A 24,137-nucleotide genomic window follows, 5' to 3' on the forward strand; every position below is an offset into this window, starting at 1 on the left:
TGAGCTGAGCTGAAACCAAGAGTTGGGCACTTAACTGAGCCACCCAGGTGCCCTGCAAATGAAGAAATGTAACCAAGTGATCTCTAAATGAAGTAGCATATTGGAAGAGAATGAATATTGCTTTGTGAGGCAGATCAAGCCTCTAGTCTTGTTTGCCAAAAGCTTACTCTCTAGTTTGGACAAGTCTAATGGCTTGATCCTCTTCTCTACTAATTGAGAAGGTAGAGCTAATGGATATTTAAGGTCCCTAAATAAATATGGATTTAATTTACATTATGGAACTATTTCATCTTACTTGTTAATCTCAAATTCTTTCCTGAGTCTCATCTGTTGTGTTCTCTCTTCTAAATTGGCTGGGGTGCTTGAATTTCTTTGGCCATTTTGTATCAGAGTTCTCAGTGTATGGTCAACTTCATTATTGAGTTACATGAATTACATTATACTCAGTGATGTTTAACCATAAGTTAAAATATACATAAAGACCAATGTAATAGCCAAATTTTAGGTTATTAACCAGTAGAGAAGATACAACTAACATTAAGTATGACCATAATTTGATAAATAGTAGAAAAGGCAGTTTTTTTCAAAAATAAATATTTTGTACTAATGGCTTTTGTACCTTCTTTCAACATGGGCTGGGACCAGCACTATATACCTTTCATCTTTCACATTCTATTGGATGAATTATGCCACCAAGCTATTTACCTCATCCAAGGTCTCTCATGGAGGAGGAAACCAAATCTCATATCTGCAGAGACATATTGTCGGGGTAGTAGGACGAAAGAAAAGATAGCACAGCTGTGCCAATTCCTCATTGCTCTCTGCGCAAGTTTTCCTTTAGAGTCTTTTTAGTGTGTCAATATAAAGTGGGCAGATTGGAGCAGAACCCCAAGCTTAGCTAGGGAAAGTCTGATATGGGATTTGTCTTCAATATAGAGGGATTTTAATAATTGTCAAGGGTAGCTCCTCAACATGCTTTTCTCAGAGAGCACACAGGGTCAATGGAGGCATTTGGTATTTTGTATATGACAAAATCTTGGAGGCTCAATTTCTGTCACTACACCATGACTACACCAAATGTAATGTCATGTCCCATTACTTATTTGAAGAGTTTCTCTGCTATCTTTAATTCAAAAGTTCCAACATATGCGACTGAATGGTGTTCAGAATTATTTGATCCTTAGATGGTAATATCTGTTTAATTGTTTTGTTTATTTTACTTTGAAGCCTTCCTAATATCAGAAGTAGCTTAACTTTTGCTTTGTCTTGTTTATAAGTTATTTAAATAGTTAATTCAATTTTTGTCCTTTTCAAGCAATGAGCATGAGTCTATCACTCTGTCTGGAAACTATCCTATTGTAACTGCCTCTGAACTTCCTGAACTCTGGCCAGTCAGTTTTGATATGTTCTCCAAAGGTCTGATTACTGAAGATAATTTCCTTTCATTTGTGATAATACTTCCATAATTGCAGTTATAAATGAAAGGGCAGAATGAATCCCTTCAAAACTGGAAACTCACAGATTTCATTATCTTGTGTTCAATGAAATTCAATTTTGTTTCCAATGCTTTTCACACTTTAGGTCACATAAATGAGGCTGCATGGTTCTGTGTCTTATTTTCACTCTCTGCTTTGATCTCTCTTACTTAGGGCAGATGCTGGCTTTCAGGGCAGTTCCTCCTTCTTAGGAAGCAAGCTGCAACACTGATGACAGACGTGGCCATACATGTAAAGGCAGACCGAATGATCAGTGGAATGTAAAATCTAAATAGTTCAATGGCCTGAAAAGAAAAGTGTTTTCTGCATAGGGTAAGAGAATGATTTTTGATCAAGTCATACTCCCCTAAGTCTTCTCCTTCAATGTGATTACTTCAGAGAGAAGTGCTCAGCATTAGAACATTAATTGCTAAAAGAGATTTCAAGAAATAGCTGTGAAGATAGAAGTCAGAAAATCTTATGGCTTTGGGTGTTTTATTAAGCATCTTTATGACAAATTTTCTCATACTATGAAAAAATCACTAATTTACTCTAAAGAGAACAGTGTGACAAATGCAATGATTGTAAAAAGCTTTGAAAACGTTAAACTGGATATGCTTGGGGAAAAAAAATCATACCAGTTCCCAAAATTTAAAGCAGCCTTCATTATAATTCAAAAACTACAGATTCTGTATTGCTGGTATTACTGTCAGCCCTGAAGTTGAGGTTGATAAACCTCTCAGTTAAGTTGCCCATGAACAGTTTGTTGTTTTCAAGCAGACAACACAAAAACAAACAAAAAGCAGCGTTTATTTCAGTGTCTTTGCATTCTAGATTCTAGTAGTCCTTCTAGTACTCCAAATGTTTGAAGCAAGAAAGAACAAAGAGCTCTAAGGGGAAAAGAAGACTCCCCTGCCGTCCTCCCACCAAAGGACATCTAATCTCCACTATTTAACTAGTTTTGTCGATAATGAATATCTCCATAATTTCTAATTATGGCCTCTAAAAGAGTCTCTTGACTTCTTTATAAATAGAAATTGTTATGAATATAAAAGAAAAAGAAAGGGGTTCTTGGGTGGCTCTGTCAGTTAAGTGTATCTGCTTTCAGTTCAGATCATGATCTCAGGGTCCTGGGATCAAGCCCTGCCCTGGGCCTCCTGTTCCTTGGGGTGTCTACTCCTCTTTCTGTCTCCACCTGCTGCTCCCCTTGATTGTACTCCCTCTCTCTGTGTGTCAAATAAATAAAATCAAATCTTTTTTTTTAAGAAATAGACAAAGTGGCCAGCAAGCATTTATTAAGTATCTATTATTTTGTTTCAGGAGGTACCCACAGGAGTATTTATATATGGAAATCGAGGGTAAAGTAAGTAATTGGAAAATAAAGTTGTAAATGGTTTCCCAAAAACATTTCCTCCTCTGAATCACTAATATAATAGCATCTCCATTTAGTTTCCAAACAAATATTTTGGCCTTCTGATACCAGAGAACTACTACTTCATTAATTTAGTAGAGCCTTCTCTTTGAGTCCTTGGAAGCTTTTATGGCTAGAACTTGTGACAAAGGACAGTATTACAGTATTGCCCCCTAATGTGGTTATTGAAGATTTGTAATCAGAAAGGGGACTTGTTCTAGGACTGAAAGGTAAAATAATTATGTAAAAAATACTGAGAGAATCTGAAAGCAAAATCTTTAGGGATATAGATATTTCCCATGTTGTGCATATATAAAAGAAATAAAATAGTAAAGCATCAAGATTCTCATACTAGTAACACTTGCCATTGAGACTGTATTTCAAATGTGATTGTCCAGTTCTGTATCTCTGATTACTAGACTTAGAATCAATAAGTTGATTTGGGAGTTAACAAAATTAAAAATTGGGAGAAAACATTTATTTAGTTGATTTAAAGGCATTTCTTCCTCCCTTTTTAAGGCCCTCCAAAATATTATAACATTGTTGCTTTTTGTATAAAATTATAAGCCTATGCATCTTAAACTTTACTTTTATTTTTTTAAAGATTTATTTATTTATGAGAGAGAGAGAAAGAGGGAGCAGAAGAGAGGGGGAAGGGCAGAGGGAGAACATCCCAAGCAGACTCCTTACTGAGCGTGGAGCCCTGTGGTGGGCTTGATCCCAAGACCCTGAGATCATGACCTGAGCCCAGTGCTTAACTGACTGAGCCACTCTGGCGCCCCTTAAATTTTACTTTTAAAACAATCTTTATCAAGAGTACTTTAAGAAAGCTTTTATTCTCTTCCAAATATGCGCTGCTTAATACTTGCCAAAAATTTCTTATTTCTTTAGGATTAATTTTTACTTAACTAGTTTTTGCTGGGCCCTGAGTCTGCTCTGTCTCTCCACATGCTACTGGGTTTCAGTTTCTGTCTCTGTATCCTTCAAAGGCTATTGCAGAGGGAAAGTCTAGTTTTTTAAGTGGTAAGAGTTCTTTTTCCCCCCAGGGAAAAATATTTTAATTCCACAAATACAAAGACATTTTGACTACAATGCTAATTACCACACATAACCAAATCCATAGCACTAAGTAGCTTAAATAAGATTTGGGTATAAATTATTTAAAACCTCAATAATAACTGTATTATTGCCATAGTTCTTTGGGTTATAGTTCATTACCTTTAAGGCAACAGGTAGTGATACTAATCAAAGTGACTGATGATTTTGTGAGTGAAAAGTTGAAAAGGGAGGAAAAAACTTTGGAAAGTTGCTGTTAACAGAGATCAAGTGACCCAAAGCTTTATACACACACACACACACACACACACACACACACATAAAATATACACATATATTACATATCATTATAAGCCAGTGCTACTGTCTTTTGTGCTACTATCTTTACCTATAACAAATTAATAAGTATTTAGATGATGTCCATAGCCCACAGTGTATTTCTGTGTGTATTTTTGTCGGCTTAACAGGAGCCAATCAATGTTAGAGAAATACCTCACTAAAATACATAGACAAAAGAGATACTCTTGTAACATGTGGGGTATTTAATTATTATTTTTATTATGATAGTGAGCTGAAGTTTTCAGTAGAAGCCTGTGATAGTTTCTCAAGTATCTCTTCTGATTTTAAACAAAGGATGCCTTTTATTGGGTTCTAAAATGAGCATAGGTTTTTCTGATGAGTGAAAACTTGCCAAAATTTCAATATAAACATGATCAAGATGTGGGCCCTAGACATCAGGGACCACATCTGATTTGCTCACGACTATACCCCTATACCCCCAATGCCTAGAACAATGGCCAACTCATAGAAGGTGCTCAATTAATATGTGTTGACTATTTAATAAGTGAAAGTCAAATGTCTCCATGACTGAGTAAGTCTAGGAGTGATTCTGTTTAACTCTTGCACACCCATAATTGGATAAATTAGAACCAATCTAGGTTTAGGTCTCAAGCATATTTGATGTTCATGAGCAAATATTTATGAGTGATAGAACAGGGGACACAATGAAATGTAGTATAAAATAACTCCTGTTCATGTGCTGAAATGTTGGTATAGAAGAAAGACTATGAAGACAAATATAAAAAAGAAGACGAGTCAAGAAAGTGATGGGAAGTATTTTATATGGACTGTTTAAGAAAGTATTCTAGGAGGTATTGAACCTAAAAACAAAAACAAAAAACCCCAAACTTGCTTTAAGTGAAGAAGCAGTATATGAAAACCTGGGGAAAGATCACAGATATGCCCAAAGAATGGTATGCAGAGCACCTGAGGTAGGAGTAAGTTTGGCAAGTCCACAGAACAGCAAATAGATTAGTGTGGTTGGAATGAATGGAACCAAAAGGAGAGAGATAGGAGATGACTTTAAAAAGTAAGCCAGAGTGAGATCACATAACACTGTTTTGGCTTTGAACACAAGAATGATGCAGCATAAGTTGTTTTTTTATGTAAGAACCTGGTAGCTGCATAGAGATAAAAAAAAAGTGGTAGGGAATGGATGTGATGAAGAAAGAAACTTAAAGTTAATTTGTAAGCATTGAGATGAGCTCTGCGTCTGGATCCAAGGATATGCCTAAGTGATACCACATGAACTCAGCCTTAGAATGGAGTGTGGTTTGAAATTTAGCAGGTATTTCAATCCACTTCAGGCACTTACAGGTCTAGTGGTAGTGAAAAAAGCAAAGCTATCTGTGCTTTGTGTTTTTAATCCTCTGAACTTAAATTCTTTTTTGTGTATGGCAATAACTTCTATGCCATGGCCAATAGTTATTCAAAGGATTCTTCTGCTGAATCTTCTGCGACTCCAGTTGTTGGGAATAAAAGGGAAAATATTGCTCTCCCCAAATTGAGATACTGCCATCAGGATGTAGGTATATGTATGGTCCACCTGATAACTTTGTTACTGCTCCAAACTTTCAATTAGATTTTGTACCAGTCTATGATTGGAATCACCACTGTAACATGAGCTGCCTAGGTAAAGATTAATGAGCTGCCTGGAGAGTTGATCCTCAGGGATCTCTTTAATCTTATTTTCCTGACTCAATCTATACAAACCTCTCCCACAATGCAATTAAAATCATTAAATAACACATATCAGGAAAAATAAAGGGGCACACACTGCACATGGAGATTTTTAACAAAAAACAGCATGGGTATCAAGTGTTTTGGCTTCTTTCCCGGTTCAGTAATGATTAGTGAAGTCGTGTGTAGAAAATATTTGCAGCATGCAAAATTTCTGAAGCTGTTGCTAAATCAAAAATGAATGCAAACAATGTGTGGTTTGCAAAGCTTTAATTAGTTCAACCAGAAGGATGACTATTTGCATTGATATGACAGGACCTCTGGATGAATACTTTTAAATTGTGATAGGCCAATCCTGTTACATCATTAAATAAATTACCTCAGTCTGTAAATTTTTTTTTTTGAAAAATGGAGACCTAAAGTTAGAATTGCAGCATTCAATCATTTAATTCTGCAATCATTGAGTAATTTCCCTGTATAAAACCTCTTCCTTGTAAATACATGGACTGTATGTTGATTTTGGATAAAGTGGTATTTCTTATTAGTACATCAAAATTGATCTCAGGGGTGACATAGCCTTGACTCAATATTGCTAACATTCAAAGTGATTCTTATGCAATATATATAATTTGGCACAATCTCTCTAAATAATTCTCCATTCTTAACAGCTCTTGCCACTAGAAGAAGGACTGAAGAGTACTTTAGGAAGATCATCTCTAACGTGAGACACATATGAAGGACACATATAAGTGACATAGAAGGTTTGGATTAATGAAAACAAATATTAAAAATATAGAATGTTATGAAAATGTAATTTCAAAAATTAACTTGAAGTTTAATGTAATTATAAACAAAATTCTGATGGGATTTTAAAATTAAACTTGTCAAGGTGCTTCAATTGTTCATATGAAAGAATAAATGAAGAAGAAGAGTCTCCTAAAACGCTGAGGAAAAGGAAAATGATCAATGAGGTCATGCTCTTTCAAGGATTGCATATATCAAATATTATGATTATAAGATGCAATCAACAAGTCTCACAACAAAATAGCAGAAAAAATAATCCTGACATTACAATAAGTTAAAATGAAAAAAATTGTATCACAAATCAGTGAAGCAATTAGACAAAGAGTGATTAAGTTATTGCAAAAATATAATCAAATCTTTATTCCCATAACTTAACAAAATAAGCTTATTTTTTAAAGATTTTATTTATTTATTCATGAGAGACACACAGAGAGAAACGCAGAGACACAGACAGAGGGAGAAGCAGGCCCCATGCAGGGAAACTGACGTGGGACTCGATCCTGGGTGTCCACTACACTGCTGCGCCACCGGGGCTGCCCAACAAAATAAGTTTTAGATGCATGAAGTTAAGTATATTAAAAAAGACTCATTAATTTTTTTAAATATATGTGAATATATATCTGCTGTCAGGATAGAAAAATATATTGTAAGCACAATTGCCATGGAGTAAATTCCCTGCTAATTAATTTTTAAGTTCAATGCAATTCAATTCAGTTCCAGAAGCTTTTTTGAGAACTTGATGAAATGACCCAAAATATATATGAGAAAATCAAGGTCTTTGAAGATCCACAATTTTTTGAAAATAAAGAGCTAAGGGCTGAGGAAAGATGCTTGACCTTCTAGACTCTATAAAGCAAGACTAATGAAAAATGTTGTATTAACATATGTGTTGACAAACAGACCTGCTTAACAACATAGAAAGGTCAAAAAAGTATACAATGTTGTCATAAATCAGTATAGAAAAAAACTGACTATGTAGCTGATGGTATGAAAAAAATTAGCTCTTGTTCTGAGGAAAGATAAAATTGAACTTCTTTATCACTCACTATATAAGAAATAAACTTTAAATGTATTAAATATGAGAGTAATAGTGTTAGAAAAACAAAATATGGAAAGAATATCTCTGTGACCTCTGGAGAGAATTACTTAAGACCTGAAAAGTAGGGACTGAGCCTGGGTGGCTTAGCGGGTAAGCATCTACATTCGGCTCAGGGTGTGCTTCTAGAGTTCTGGGATGGAGTCCCACATTGGGCTCCCTGCATGGAGCTTGCTTCTCCCTCTGCCTATGTCTCTGCCTCTCTCTCTCTCTCTCTCTCTCTCTCTCTCTCTGTGTGTGTGTGTGTGTGTGTCTGATGAATGAACAAGTAAAATATTTTTTTAAAAGACCCGAAAGTATAAGATATGATGGGGAAGCATGGGGAGATTTTACTGAAGCAAAATTAAGGTTGTCTGTTAGATGAACAACATTACACACAGTGTGAACAAAAATATAATACCCGAGATTAAATGTCAAAAAAACAAGGAAGAATCAGCATGTAGAATATATAGGAGCTTCTGTAAACCAGCAAGAAAATGAGGAGGTTCAAAGGAACAACTGAGCTAAGGATATAAATAGAAAATTCACAGGGTAGACCCCCTTCAGCTAAGAAGAACAGGAAAGAAAAATGTTTAACTTCACTAATAAGTAGAGATATAAAAATCAAATAATAATGAAATACTGCTTAATATCCAGCAGTATGACAGAAACTAGGAAGTTGCATGATATGAAATGCTAGTGAGGATGTAGAGGAAAACAGAGAAGACTTACACTGTAGTGATGAGATTATAACTGAGCAGCAATTTTTCGAAAGCAATCTGGAAGTACAAAGTGAAATTACATATTTATATACCCCGTGGCCCTGTGTGATATCTCCCATAATTATATAATCCACTCCTGGTAAGCTAGCCTAGAGAAATCCTGCACAGAGTCATAAGGAGATATAAAATTATGCTTATCACAATATTTGTTTGTTTATTACGGTAGCAGAATGTTAGAAACTGTCCATCAACCACTAGGAATATAGACAATGAGAAAGGGTGGCTATCCTACTGAGGTTCCCTCCAGAAGCTGACCTCCAGGCAAAAGCCAAGAAAACCAAAATCCCTTTTGAAGTGGAGAGGTAAAACAGGAAAGAGAAAGCAGCCTCTAAGAGATGCTTTCAAATCTGCTATTAATGTGAGCAACTGAAATTTAATCTCACAGATAGGTTCTGGAAAATTGTGGAAAACATATACCTCGAAATACACTCAGCCCAGGAGGAGGGAGCAAAGGTATTTATCCACCACACCCAAGAGCAATTGTTAAGTGGTGCCCAATTGATGTTAACTTCCAGGCACTCTGACCTGTAATGCACCTCAGCAAAGTGAATTCCACAAAACACCAAGGGCAAAACACCACAAAAGTTGCGCATGTCAACCGTCTGAAATTTGTCAGGTAAACACAAAAATGGCAAGAAAATCTGAGGGAATAACAGAATACCAACAGGCACCTGCTACAGTGATTGTTAAGAGACTTACCATTACACTGCAATTATCAATATTTGTATATGGCATCTTGGGTAGATTTCAAAATCAAGGTTGAATGAAAATTAAGAAAAAAAATGAATTTTTATAAAAACACACACAAAAATACTGTATGCTTTCTAACTACACATACACCAAATAGATACTAAGGAAGAAAAAGAGGGGTAATATTTAGGTTGATGATAACAGTCATAAACAGTAGGGCACAATCAATATATTTCTGGGGTTCTGAAAAAAGTTTGCTGTATATCCAAGAAAATCTAACTATAAATAATGAAGCAGGAAAATACCACAAGTGTAATCAAGATTTAAGATAATCTATTGAAAACTTGATGAATCATTTTAAAAAGGAAGACTCCAAGAGAAAAATGAGCCAACGACATGAACAAATAATTTGTAACATTTAAAATCATGAATAGACTAACAAAAGGTAATAAGCATAAAAACTGTACAGCTTATTAGTAATTAAAGAAAAACAAACTATTCAAAAGCAATGAAACTCTCTTCTTTTCACCTCTCAAATTAGCAATTACCTAAACCAATACTTGCTTCCCAGGATAAGACCACAGAGATTCTTTTAGACATGTATAATTTGATACAACCTTTCTAGAAAGCAGACAATATTTTTAAGAACCTTAAAAATGCACTGACCCTTTAACTCAAGAATTTTATTTCTAGGAGTTTAATACAAGGATAAAAATCAAGATAAAAATGCACAATTTTATAACATGATGTTCATTGCGGTGTTAATTTTGGTAGAAAATACAGGAAGATAAGAAATTAATTGAACATCAAACTATAGGGAGATGGTGAAATAAATCATGTTGTACTTAGTTGTTACTAGTTCTGCAGAATCTGTGATGTAGGAGCAGAGTTGATAAAAAACATTCTCCTACCCCACCGTGGTCTGCTCTCTTCTACACAACCAATGTTGGCAATTGTTTGTTAAATAGTTTATCAATTTTCTTTTTTTAAGATTTTATTTATTCATTCTTGAAAGACACAGAGAAAGAGAAAGGCAGAGACATAGGCAGAGGGAGAAGTAGGCTCCCTGAGGAGAGCCTGATGTGGGACTTGATCCCAGGACCCTGGGATCAGCTGAAGGCAGATGCTCAACCATTGAGCCACCCAGGCAACACTAGATTATCAATTTTCTACTAAAACCTGGTTCTACCTTAGTTGTGGTGATAAATAAAAGTTCCCTATTTTCAGGAAACATATATTCCCCTATCTGTGAGGCAAGGAAGGTACTTAACTGAATAAATATATCAACATGATTGTTCATAGAGTGAGTGTTTCAATGAGGGGAGATGATGGCAGGGGGGACATGATTATTGTGAGGGCCAAATTAGGAAATTTATTAGAATGTAATGGAAAGTATTGGTATTATGAAGTATTTTAATGTTATATAGTAAAAATTATATTAGAGAGAACAATAGTAAGTTGGAAATAGGAATTGTGTAACATTCAAAGAGAGTGGAAGAATGGAATGTGTCCATACTTTCTACTTATCTGAGGAATTTCTTAAGGTGGTCTTTATGGATCTTTGAATCCAAAGTATTGCTATAGTCAAACATTGTGCATAAAACCCACTACCACCTTCAACAGACATCCTGTTCTAGGAGAGTAATCTATTCTCCTAATAAGAATTTGGTTCAAGAATAAAAAGTGAAGATTAAGTCAATGGTAAAAAAAATATTTGGTGGAGAGTTTACTTTAGTAAGAGAGTAGGAGAGGGATTTTTTTTTAAATCTCTGGATATAGTTTTTATCTGAATGTGGTATATGGAACTGCATCAGCCATGCACTCAAGGATGAAACTAACGCTGTCCTTGACATAGTAGAGAAATGGGAAGAACCTGAGAGGTCAGTTTACTGCCAAGCAAAAGAATTGACCAACCTCGACCTTAACCAACTTCCAGTAACATCATCTAGCAAATGTTTTTGCCCTTTGAGCCACAAGTTGCAGCTAAAAGCATCCTTGTTGATATCACTGCCAAGGCCAGCTGGCTTTTGCATCTGTCCACAAAGCTACTTTCCACAGATTTTCTCTGACTGCAAATCTGATATATTATCAACAATATCTGGCATCAGACTTAGCCAACGTTTGCTGGGTTTATTGTGCAGGTGGGTAAGTGGCAAGTGTGGCCTATGATTTTGAGAAATGACTTGAAATGGTCCTAAATATCTGCTGACAGGTTCAATTTTGTTTATTGGATGCTTTCATTCGTGGATTTCAAAATGTTACATCAATTAAGAAGTTCTTCCAAGATAAATTAGGGAAGGAATGGATATGGACATGACAATAACATATTTATAGTGGTGTTTTAAAGAGCATTTTCTAGGGATGGGAAATATGACCTCCTTTTTTATATAGCATATGGGTTTGCAATACTGTATATTTTTAGACCCGAATATATCATTATGCTTTTTTTTATATCCAATACAAATTCAGTACTTCCCATTCCTGTTTAGATCCACACTCCATAACCAACAACCATAGCAATGCCAGCCACTTGAGCCAGCTGAGCAGGATCATAACCAAAAGAGAGAAAAAGGAAACGAGAAATTCCTAGCAAGAAGTAAAATGTATGACAAGAAAAAGAATCTGGATTTTACACAAAAATAAAATTCCTTTTGAAAGTAATCATATATATTCTTTAACCTTAAGTAAAGATACAAATCCAGAGGTGGTAAAAAAGGAATGGGATAAAAGGTTTTTTTAGTAATATGAGAGATATCCAGATCTAATATGCCCTCTTAAGAAGGATATACTATGGCAGGCCCTCTTAGTTTATACCTCTCCAGTCAAACCCCAAGCAAACTAATTTCCATTGGCAGGTACAGTGCACCAGTGTGCTCGTACACTGCTCTGCTCCAGCTCAGGCAACAATGAAGGTGTGTAGTTGGCAGAACCACAATCAGAGTTGTGCTTGGCATGAGCATCGATTTGAGCAGAGAGCTCTGATATGGCTACAGAAGTCTGAATTTCTCATGTTTTGTGACTGTGATTCACAATATTCCACCAGATGCAGGGAAATTTGACTTCCCACAGACTCTCTAGGATAAGTCAAATTCCATGAATTCCGTAAGAAATATTTATTTTCAAGTAAGTTTTCTATACAAAACTAGAAAGCCAACCAGCACTCAGGGAGATTGGTTAGTTTTTCTTTACTTTTACATTTAAAGAAGTTGTACCCAGTGGACAGTTTCCTCGGGAGCCCGACGTGGGATTCGATCCCGGGTCTCCAGGATCGCGCCCCGGGCCAAAGGCAGGCGCCAAACCGCTGCGCCACCCAGGGATCCCTAAAAATAGTTTCAGAAAGTAGTAATGAAATATTATTAAGCCTTAAAAAAGAAGAGATCTTGACCTTTGCAACAACGTGAATGAGCCTGAAAGACAATATACTAAGTATAAAAACCAAGCACAAGAACAAAAAGCCCTACAATCTCATTAATGTGTGGAATCAAATAAAGTTGAATATATAGAAACAGAGAGTAGAAAAGTGGTTGCCAGAGTTGGTGATTGAGGGTGGAGTGGGGGAAATGGGGATATGTTGTTCAAAGTGTACAAAGTTGAAATTATGTAGAATAAATCTAGAAATCTAATGTACAGCATGAGGGCTATAGCTAACCATTTTGTATTGAATACTGAAAATTTATTTAAAAAGTAGATTTTAGGTTCATTTATCACAAAAAGTAGTAACTGTGAGGAGAAGATATGTTAATTAGGTTGACTCTGTATTTATGCATATATATATCAATTTATCATATTGTACACCTTAAATATGCACAATCCTTCATTTAAAAAATATATATACTTGCAATTAACAAAATAAAAATAAGTAATAAAAGTCAGGAACATGGAGAATCAAGCTTCCCACTATGTCCTGAGTGTGACTTCAAGTTTGCCCTAGATTTATGCCCTGAAGCTGCCTGGACATAAACAGACATGGGAAAAGGCTATGTCATAAGTCCTGCCTTCTCTGCTGCATCCAGGTGGTTTTGTGTGCTTAAGTTAACAGCTACCTGAGAGCAATTCAGTCTTTCTGGGAGATGGAGGAGGAAGTTGGGAGAATGGCACAAGGGGACACATTTATCCAGAGTCCAGCACACAGCAAGGGCTGAAAAAGTGAGACTTTAACAGAGCATGTGGGAACAGGAGTTTACATTTTCATCAGATGCCAGACTTGCTGCCTGCTTCCCTGTCCATGGCTCTGAGTTGGGCGTGACCCTGAATTTGGCAGACGGTGTAAACTCCCAAGGAATTCTGCTCCGGGGCCATCAGAGAGGCTACCCCCAGTCCAAACAGTTCCCCACTCAGTTCATGCACAGGTCATGAATTTCTTCTGAATGAAATCTAGGCTATTTTCTAGGAAATTTCTTTGAACTAAATCTCTTAAAATGCAACGGTCTTTATGGAATTGAATTTTGCTACACATGCTAGTTCTTGTGCACGTAACTCTGAAGTCTCGCTGCCTGACTCACCACTGCCTTGCTTAGAGACTTTGGGCAAATTACTGTCTGAGTCCTTCATCTGTAAAATGAAGAAAAAAGAGTGGGTATCATCTAGAGTCAGATGAGGATTAGAGGTAAAGTACCCTCACAGCAGAGTGCTTGGCACACAGTAACTTCTCCATAGTCTTTGTATCAGCATTCACACAATTTCATGTTACTGAATTTATTCTTCAAGGGGAAGGGAAAGGAGGAGGAAGAGAGTGCATTTCATGATGTTGCATAAGGCCAGCCTGAAAAGAACCTATTTTTCCATGAAAGATGATGAAAATGAAGACAACAATTATGACTGTCATTTTAAAATTCTTATTGCTGTATTATATTTTTAAGCAAAATGGGAAATGTTTTGTCACATAATTCATTATGAGACTGGTGATAAGTGGCTCAGAACATCTTGAACAAATAAACACTAATCCATAAGAAATCCTCTAATTCACCAGTTAAGAATCTTTATATTACAATTCCTGCATTTCTAGATTTGTTTATATTTGTGTCCTATCAGCATATTTACACCATTGGTTGATCATTTCATTTCAAGAGGATCTCACTGGTGTTCTAGGCTTTGTGTGGACCAGAGGATATGCAGGAAAGGGCTCTTTGCTTCTGGAGCTCCAAGCAACTGGGCTGTCTTTGCCATATGGATCTAGTACAAGCCTCTGGGAGAATGCTTCAATATTTCAATCTAAGGGTCTTCCAACCGACACTATTCTCAGACATATGCCTTAGCTGGCCAAATGTCATCTCTTCTGAATAGGTCAGCCTGCAGCTGCAAAGATCTCTAGCGCTATTGCATCCTGGAGTGGCATGACAGTTTGTGGTGCTCTATAGCTAAATAGAATTCTTAGCTCTTGGACCACAAACTCAGTTATTGACTCGACCAATCCCAGCTTCACAAAAATTAGCAATTTACACTAAAAGGCCTAATGGTGCTACTGAGGATTTAGTAGATCTGAGTTGATTCCCAAGCATTTGAGCTATTTTACAAAACTGTTCAGAGGGAGATTTTATGAATTTAATAAACATAAGCTCTAGGCATAATTGTCTTTGTAATTATAGAGGTATATAATAAAATGTGTATCTAAGATACATATAAATATATATATATGATTAAAATGACACTGATTTAAACAAACATAACAGAAATTGTCTTTTGAGGTCAATACTTTCTTTTCCTTTTGTAATTCTACATTCCTATTACCTAATACAATTTTTGAAGGTTTTTTTGGGGAAATGCTTTTATATTGATTTTTCAGACATATGTATAACAATTTTACATTTATACTTTGGTTAAAATTAATTTTATTATTCAGTTATATTCTTTAATTTATTCATTTGTTTATTCTCTTACTTAACAAATCTTAAAAACAAATCTTGATACAGTTTTCAATGTATCAGCCCCAAATTTAGCACTAGAATTAATAGAAATCAAGATCAAGATGCTCCTATCCTTATATAGTGATGGGCTCATGAAAGCATTGAGAGGGTCTATTTCTAAAATAAATCCCTGTCAGAAGACAATATGGTACAAATGAGAATATTCAGATAAAAATTTGACTCTGAAACTAAAACTGATTCCATAAGTAATCCCAGGGAGCAGTTCTAGTTAGGAATATTCAAACATTATACCTTCCCAGGGTAACAATTTTGAGCTTAGTAAGTAAAGTCTGGAATTTTTGCTCAAAACAAGTACTACTTCTTTATAGCTGCACTTTACTTTTATACATGCATTATTTCCCTCAATAAACCTGCATAACTTTAAAGCCCAGGCGATCTTTACACAGCCTCCAAGATATAGAGCAAAAATGTCACATTTTATCTACTTATGTGGTAGCATAGTTAAGGGATTTCCCTTAAAAGATAAACACATCACTAATGAAACAAACAAACAAAAAAATACAACCTAAATATCCACCTGCAAAATATTCTCATTTTTACACAAGATTTCCAGGTACCTACACATGAAATCAGACTTGAATTCTTCAAGGATTCAGAGACCACAAGTTAGCAGTTATTCCTATTTTAAAGATATCAGGATTAAAAAATAATAAAAATAAAAATAAAAAATAAATTAAAAAAATAAAAAAATAGAGATATCAGGCTTTCTGGATAAGCCCAATCTTCATGAATTTGTTAAATGATGTCATAGATAGGTAATCTTCTGTGAGCTATATTGTTTTAAAAAATGGAAATTAAGACTAATATTTACTGAAAACTAATGGTAAGATATGTAGTTAAGGACAGGCAGCAGTAGGGGAGAAGAGTTGTGAATCTTTGGGAAATAATTCAAATTATACATTCTTGTATAATTCAACCACTTAGGACATCCACTGAACAGGAGCTTTTCATATTTGAATATGCTTGTGAATCTTGGACACAGGGAATGAGAAGGCAGGTCTTATTAAAATACAAATTCTTATTCTGGGGTGACCTATTGACTTTGTGCTCTCAGTTCACTCTTCTGTATTCTATGTTTACCCGGTGGTCTATATTATATTTTTCCAATAGAACGCATCAGGTAGACTACAAGGATGAAGGAAAAAAGAGCTCTTTCTTATCATTTTCCTTTGGGTTTCTTGCCTCCTCTATGAAGGTCAGTCATTTTAACAATACCATTTTACATTGACAGCAGTAATGCCTTTCTGGAGCAGCAACTGAATCCAGTTCAGATTTTCTAACATTTGTTGAACCAGCCTCACTTCACCGCAGGAAGCCGGCACTAGCCCATAGAGTTCTCATTCAGAGATGTGGTTTTCAGATTCAAGGGGCCTCTTGTCCCAGCTGAGATGCCAATGTCAGCTGCCCAGTTGCCTCTCCTCAGGACTATGGGTCTCAGCCAATATGGCCCCTCATTGTTCAGGGTTACCAGTATGTATCAACTGACCAGAGTGCCATTTTTTTTAAAGTAGGTTCCACAATGGGCTTGAATTCATGACCCTGAGATCAAGACCTGAGCTGAGATCAAGACTTGGATAGTTAACTAAATGAGCCACTCAGGGGCCCACTGGCATCCCATTTTAATTGGTGTGGATTTCAGCTCCATGGAACCTCTATGTTCCCAATATTTAATAATTCCAATCAGCCCTGGGACTCAAAGATGCTTTGTACAACTGTTATATCCATCATGTCTCTGTTTTCTTTTTGCTTTTCTAAGTTATCTATGAAAAACTTTAATTCTAGTTATTTCTTAATATAAAATTCTTTCTGCTTAAATGAAAGGTATGTCCCTTGTCCACTTACTAAACCGTGACTGATACTGTAGGTCTGGGGTGAACCTTGATATTCAGCATATCTAACAAGCTTTCAGATGTTGCTAATATTTCTGGTCTAGATGTTACACTTTGGCAAAACAATATGGCTGGGAAATTTATGAGAAATCTTAGTGTATGGTATTTACATATAAACCAAATGGTAAATGTAAACATTGAACATTTATAAGTGCAAAGATTTTGTAAATATTAACGAGTGCCTTCAAATGAAGTAGCTACTCCCAGTGGAAACATTTTGGGATGAGAACAATATGGGCACATTAAGAAACATCTTCAGATCTTGAGAGAAGAGGAATCCAGATAAACTCAGAACCAAATTATTCTCTGACAAGACATTTGTTTCATATGTAATGTGCATACAGGTGGGAATGTATTTGTAAGTGGAGCTTTGTTTAGAAAGGGACTTAATTTGAAAACCGGGAAAAAGAAACCACTGATTGCCTAAGTCTTGAGCTGCTGAACTGGACATGATCTGAAAAGCCATCAGTATTTATTTATTTATTTATTTATTTATTTATTTATTTATTTATTTATTTAATTGTAGTTTGATTTGCCAACATATAGTATAACACCCAGTGCTCATCCCGTCACGTGCCCTCCTCAGTGCCCATCATCCAGTCACTCCAATCCCCCAGCCCACCTCCCCTTCCACTACCCCTTGTTCGTTTCCCAGAGTTAAGAGTCTCTCATGTTCTGTCACCCTCACTGATATTTCCCACTCATTTTCTCTCCTTTCCCCTTTATTCCCTTTCACTATTTTTTATATTCTCCGAATGAATGAAACCACATAGTGTTTGTCCTACTGTGATTGACTTACTTTGCTCAGCATAATACCCTTCAGTTCTATCCACGTTGAAGCAAATGGTGGGTAGTTGTTGTTTCTAATGGCTGAATAATAGCCCATCGTATATATAGACCACATTTTCTTTATCCATTCATCTTTTGACCATCAGCATTTAAATGTATATACCTGTAATGTGTTTGGTAGAATCCTTCATAACCAAATACATAGATACTTAATTATTAAAATAGGATTCAAAAATACATACAGTATAATATATTTGAGAAATAACTGCTCAGTTGATAGGGATAGGACTTAGGAGACGTTTGAAATCCAGTTCTAAGAAGGATCATCAGATTCCAGAAACACCTACCATTAGCTTCTGATTCACCCCAGCAAATGAACAAATTCAAAGACATTCAAAGAAATGAACAAATGAACAAAAGTACAATTCAATGCCTTGTACTAGTCATAAAAGCCTTAAGTTAATTGAAGGCACGTGGCTCAGTGGTTGAGTGTCTGCCTTTGGCTCAGGTCCTGATCTTGGGGTTCTGGAATTGAGCCCCACATTAGGCTCCTTGTGGGGAACCTGCTTCTCCCTCTGCCTATGTCTCTGCCTCTAGCTCTGTGTCTCTCATGAATAAATAAAATATCTTCATAAAAATATGAATGATTCTGTGGCAAAATGTACTCATAATCCAATCTAGTAGATTTGCTGTTATAACCTGATACACCAAGCCATCGGGGCTTCAGACCATCAGGATTGCCAAGTCATCCCAGAGCACCCCAGAAGGGCCATAGAGATATAGAGACCCACCACTCTATGATAAAAGGAATGTTTCATTTCTTAAAAGAACTCAATAGGAATATCTTCCTGATGAGGTGGTTATAGAGCATGGGGATCTACTTTCTATATGGTTGATGGTGCCTTTACAAAATTACATAGTTAAATCCTTAGGGTATGCTAAAAGAACTAATATAACTTGTGACTTTTATAATCTTTCCTTTATTCAGTTACACTGTGGCAGCTCTATAGCATTCTAGAGTGTGGGCATTTCTTCAGTAGATACTGGCAAAAAAAAAAATCATGATAAAGAAAAGCAATTTAAATATTTACCTCGAGGACCAGATAAGTCACTTTGGAATGTGTGTATCTTAGGAGGGCTGAGAAGTCACTGAACATGCCTTGCCAGTCTTTGAGGATATTATTTATTCTGTTTACCAAGCCACTGAACCTGATACCTTGGAAATAGCAAACTTCCAACAATAAGCCTTGAAAAGTAACAAAATATGTATTTAATGAGTTAGAAATCATCCTAGTTCAAGAAATTAGTGTTCTATAAGATAACTCAATACTGTTATTCTTAGGCAGTAAGTACTTTGGAATAATGGAGCCCAGTGAAATAGCTGTGTTGTCCCAACTTCCACTGAAATCTGTTAGTGATAGTGACCAGGTTGGAACAGTATGACAATGAAAAAGTAATCTCTCTCTTAGGAAAGAATACAAAGAGACTAAAATGAATAAACAAGACCTTAGAAAAATAATTTCAGTAAGTTAGAAGATGAAGCATTGTATGTTGGACCCCTTGAAGGAATTATACTTGTATTCCAGATAGTTGTCCAGTTTTCCAGAACACTGAAATATGGAATTATTGACTTCATAAAATGGTCCATTTCATCGTTGATTGTTTTATATTCTTTGATTTTCCTCACAGAAGTAAAAATATGTCTCCTACCACTTTTTGGTACTAGTTCAGCTTGCTAAAGCAACTCATAAGTCAGCAAGTCATTCACATGGCATCATGTCAATATCTGAATATTGCCATGAAGTTCTCTGAAAACTTCTGTCCTCTCACTGACTCATTGCTGGAATCTTCTATCAAAGAACATGGTTTCTGAATCTCTCTCTACCTTGGGAAACAAATTTTGCTTGGCTTGTCTTTTTCAAAGTTTACTGCCTTCCCCAGACTGCTTGGAATGTTGAACCTCTTAGACATATTAACTGAACATTAGATTGATGTCTTTCCCCATGACATAATTTTATAATGCTACAACATCCCTGTGTTTATCTTAATTTAGTATGTCATCCAAAATGTGTATTTTGAAAATGAGGATGGAGGAACATTTTCTTTTGTTGTCGTCACACAAGTCCGGAAACTGTTAGGTAAACTGTATTTTTGTGAATTTATGTGCTTGCTTTCATATAACTCCAATGTTTAACCAATAGATAGTGTTTTACTTGCACTCCAGATCTTCAGCATAATTATTCAAAATAGGGAAAATGGAGAGTTGATTTGAACTCAGATTTCTCTGAAATTTCAAAAGTGAGAATTTTAATAAGAAGCTTTGGGAAAAGGATTGCTAAGAACATTTTTACTATTTAGTCAGTCTTAGCAGTAGAAAATGACAGACATCTTTCTGAATCATGTCTTCATGAATGACAATCATAAGGAAATAGTATAAAAATGTCCCAGAAGCATTGAACATAAAACTAAAATCTCTCTCTAAAGATTTTATTAAAGTTATAATAACCCAATGGATAAAGCCTTTCTTAAATTACCAAAAATAATAATAAAAGTGGCCTGTAAGATTTTGTTTATTTTAATTCACTGTCTACTTCAAACATTCCATGATTGTCTAACATTAGGCTTTTATTTAGTAACAATCAGATCCTTCTCTTTTGAACTACATAAAGTGGGAGACCTATCGAAAGTTCTTACACCTGCCAAATCAATGAGCTTCCCCAAGGTCTTTTTCATGAATTACATCAGTGGTTGCTGTTATGCTTTAGGTGTAACAGTTTGATTTTGAATATGCCTGAACTCAGAAGTCATGACTCTCTCCTTTGTGTAGTTGGAAAATGTCATTGAAGCTGTGAAACCAGTGAATATGTATTTTTTAATATCTTTATATCTGTTCCTTTGTGCCTGGGCTTTTTCTCATTACAGAGGTTTGGAATGCCTTAATGCATTATAATTATCTCATTTGTACTACTGTCACATCTTCAAGTGCTTAGCAAAAAGAGTTAAGGTTCAGGCACAAAATAAGTTACACGAGAAAACAATAATATTAGTGGTTAAAGTCTGACAATCAGAAATGGATCATTTTTCAAACTCATATGAAGCATAATGTTGCCAACAGCATTTCAAGGATTGGTAACATAAATTGATAAGAAATCTGAAGAGGACTACGGTCATACACCAAACTAAAAAAGATAAGTCTTCCCATTTTCAAAGCTTTTAAAGGAATTATGAAACTATAGCTGATATTTTTTGCACGAATGTAAAATCAAAAACTCAATCATAGAAGCTTAAACATCCTCTTGGATTCTAGAAAACAGACTTTTTCCTTAGGCTAGCCTCTAAAATAGAGGAATCAAAGTGGTGGTCCACTCCTCCAACTTGGCTCACATGAGTGCATCTTGCAGAGAGATTTTAAAAATCTTACATACTTGCAAACATTAAAACACTAGGAAATTTCATATACATATACTAGGATTTTCTTCAAAAATAGGAAGATCTGGCAATATAGAGTACTCCTTCCACATGCAATTATCTTCTAGGGCAGAGTAAGTATTATATACTTTAGAGTAGAAAAAACAGTTGTTGGCCATTTAATATTCTTTACCTGTTTGTCTTACTTCCCCTTCCCTATAGGGTAGGGCAAAGAAGAAGATTGCAGAGTCAGTTCCAGCCTATAATTACTATGAGTATAAGGAGGAAGATTTTGTTTTACTTGTTTAGGAGACCAATTTTGGGATGGAACTTTGATACACACTTGATTTAGAGCTATAGATAACCTACATGTCTGGTCTAGAGTAATACTCTTCCAACATGGCTCATCTCACTGCAAGTGTTGCTAGTTTAACTTTAGTTCCACCTAGAAGAACAGAGTGAGCCAGGTGAGAGCATCTCCTGTAGAAAGGGATAGGAGAATCCCGAAGACTTTCCCAAGCAAGGAAAACACTCCAAGTGTGGTTGGAGGCTATGGCCATAGAACATAAATGTACAACTAAGATGAAGTGGGAGCTGAGGTTGCAAAGGAGAAGGTACAGGATAGGAGCAATATAAGATGATGTAACAGGTATATTATAGCCAACTCAATGATAAAGACAGATGAGAATGAAGGAGTTATGTGAACTGAAGAGTTTGGCTGCAAAGAGAAAGCATTCACTGGTGGCAATTTAGAAGATGCCTGGGTTGGGCTCCAGATGCCCATCTGTATACTGAGGTACTCTGCCAGCTGAACAGCTGTGCTAACAGACTGAAACTAGACCGATCTCTTGGGTAGATGGGAGAAAAGGCAGACAGTATAGGAAATAAGCCATCTATCTCTCAATATTCACAGTTGCGCTTTCAATTCAATATTGAATCAATTAAAAAGTCAACATTTTTGAAACCGATTAGAACTTTTCTGAAGTGGTGAAAGTCAATCTTAGTTTCCTTTTTTCCCCATAAATGAATGGAAGTGAATATTCATTTTATTTGGGGAATAATTTTATTTCTGAGATCTACAAACATGAAAAGTACATTATGGACACTTATATTTATGTGGTTGAATTATGGTATGTGGTTGAATAATAGTAAGGGAAACCAAAATGAAATCTGAAAGTAATCATTGCTATAACTGATAATATATGTAATATAAATAATTGTATATTGTGAATAGGCACATGGCATACATTATATTATTTCATCCTTGCAACAAATCTGCATGTTAAATATATATTATCCATATTTTATAGAGAAGGGAGTAAAAGTTTAGGGGGAGCATTCATAACCGAGGGGAAAAATTAGGATTGTAGTCAAAGATGGTCTGATTCTTTCTACCAGACAAAACACTTTCAAGGAAAGTAAAGAGGAACATCAATAAGACAACTGGGGATGGAAACTTGATTAATCTCAGAGGTTAACTTTCAATTTTCACAGTTTTGTTAATACTATCAGTGTATTGGTATATGCTTGAATGTTGCATGGAGAAAGGACTACCTACACTTTCATGAGTAATTCCATGATTTAGTTATTTGCTAAGTCATTTGTTAAATACCAAGTACAAATGTCACCTCATAAAACATTCTAATAAATAGCCAATAATGGTATTGTCAAAATTATTTTGAAATTAGAATCTATAAGTTATGAGATCTTTTTTTCTTTTTTTTTTTTTTTAAATTTATTTATTTATTTATGATAGAGAGAGAGAGAGAGAGGCAGAGACACAGGCAGAGGGAGAAGCAGGCTCCATGCACCGGGAGCCCGATGTGGGATTCGATCCCGGGTCTCCAGGATCGCGCCCCGGGCCAAAGGCAGGCGCCAAACCGCTGCGCCACCCAGGGATCCCCGAGATCTTTTTTTCTTTTTTCCAATTCTTACATCACTTATTTCTTTTTCTTACCCAACTAAGCTGCATTGGACTTCCAAAACAATTATGTATAGAAGTGGTTGAAGCAGACACCTGTTTCATTTCTGGTTTCTGAATTGTATTTTCTAACATTTCATCATCAAGCCTAATGTTTGCTGTAGGTTATAATACATGCCTTTAATTAGGTTAATGATGTTCACTTCTATTTATTAATATTTTGCTACAAACTTTTCATAAAAGGATGTCCTATTTTTCTCAAATGCTTTTTGAGAATCTAATAAAATGATTATATAAGGTGCTATTTTACTCAGTTAATATATTATTATACACCTGTAATTCCTAAGATGATGTACATTGATAATAATCAGTTATATGTTCTCTATATTGCTGCATTTATTTGACCAAAATCTCATTTAAAGTATTTGCATCTATGTCTGTAAGATTCTCCTGTAATTTTTGTTTAGAACTTGTTCTGTTGAGTTTTGCTATCAAAGTTATACAAGTCTGTACAAGTTGGGGTTCTACTATAGAGAAGCAGAACCAATAAGAGATTGTGTATGTGAGTATATATATATATATATATATATATATATATACATAGATAGATATGATTTATTATAGAGAATTGGCTCATATGATTATGGAGCCCAGGAAGTTCCACAATTCACCTTCTGCAGCTGGAGACCTAAGAAAGTTGGTAATGTAATTGCAGAGGGCTGAGAGAATGAGAGCCTAATGTAGATTCCAGACCAAGCCTGAAGGCCTGAGAACCAGGAGCACTGGAAGCCAGGTCTTACCTCAGGCAGAAAGTGAATTTAAATTTCTTCCACCTTTTTGTTCTGTTGAGGCCCTCCATAGATTGGATGATAGTCAGCTGTCAATGAGGTTTGC

Source organism: Nyctereutes procyonoides, unplaced genomic scaffold (assembly GCF_905146905.1).
Source record: "Nyctereutes procyonoides isolate TBG_1078 unplaced genomic scaffold, NYPRO_anot_genome, whole genome shotgun sequence".
NCBI classification, from domain to species: Eukaryota; Metazoa; Chordata; class Mammalia; order Carnivora; family Canidae; genus Nyctereutes; species Nyctereutes procyonoides.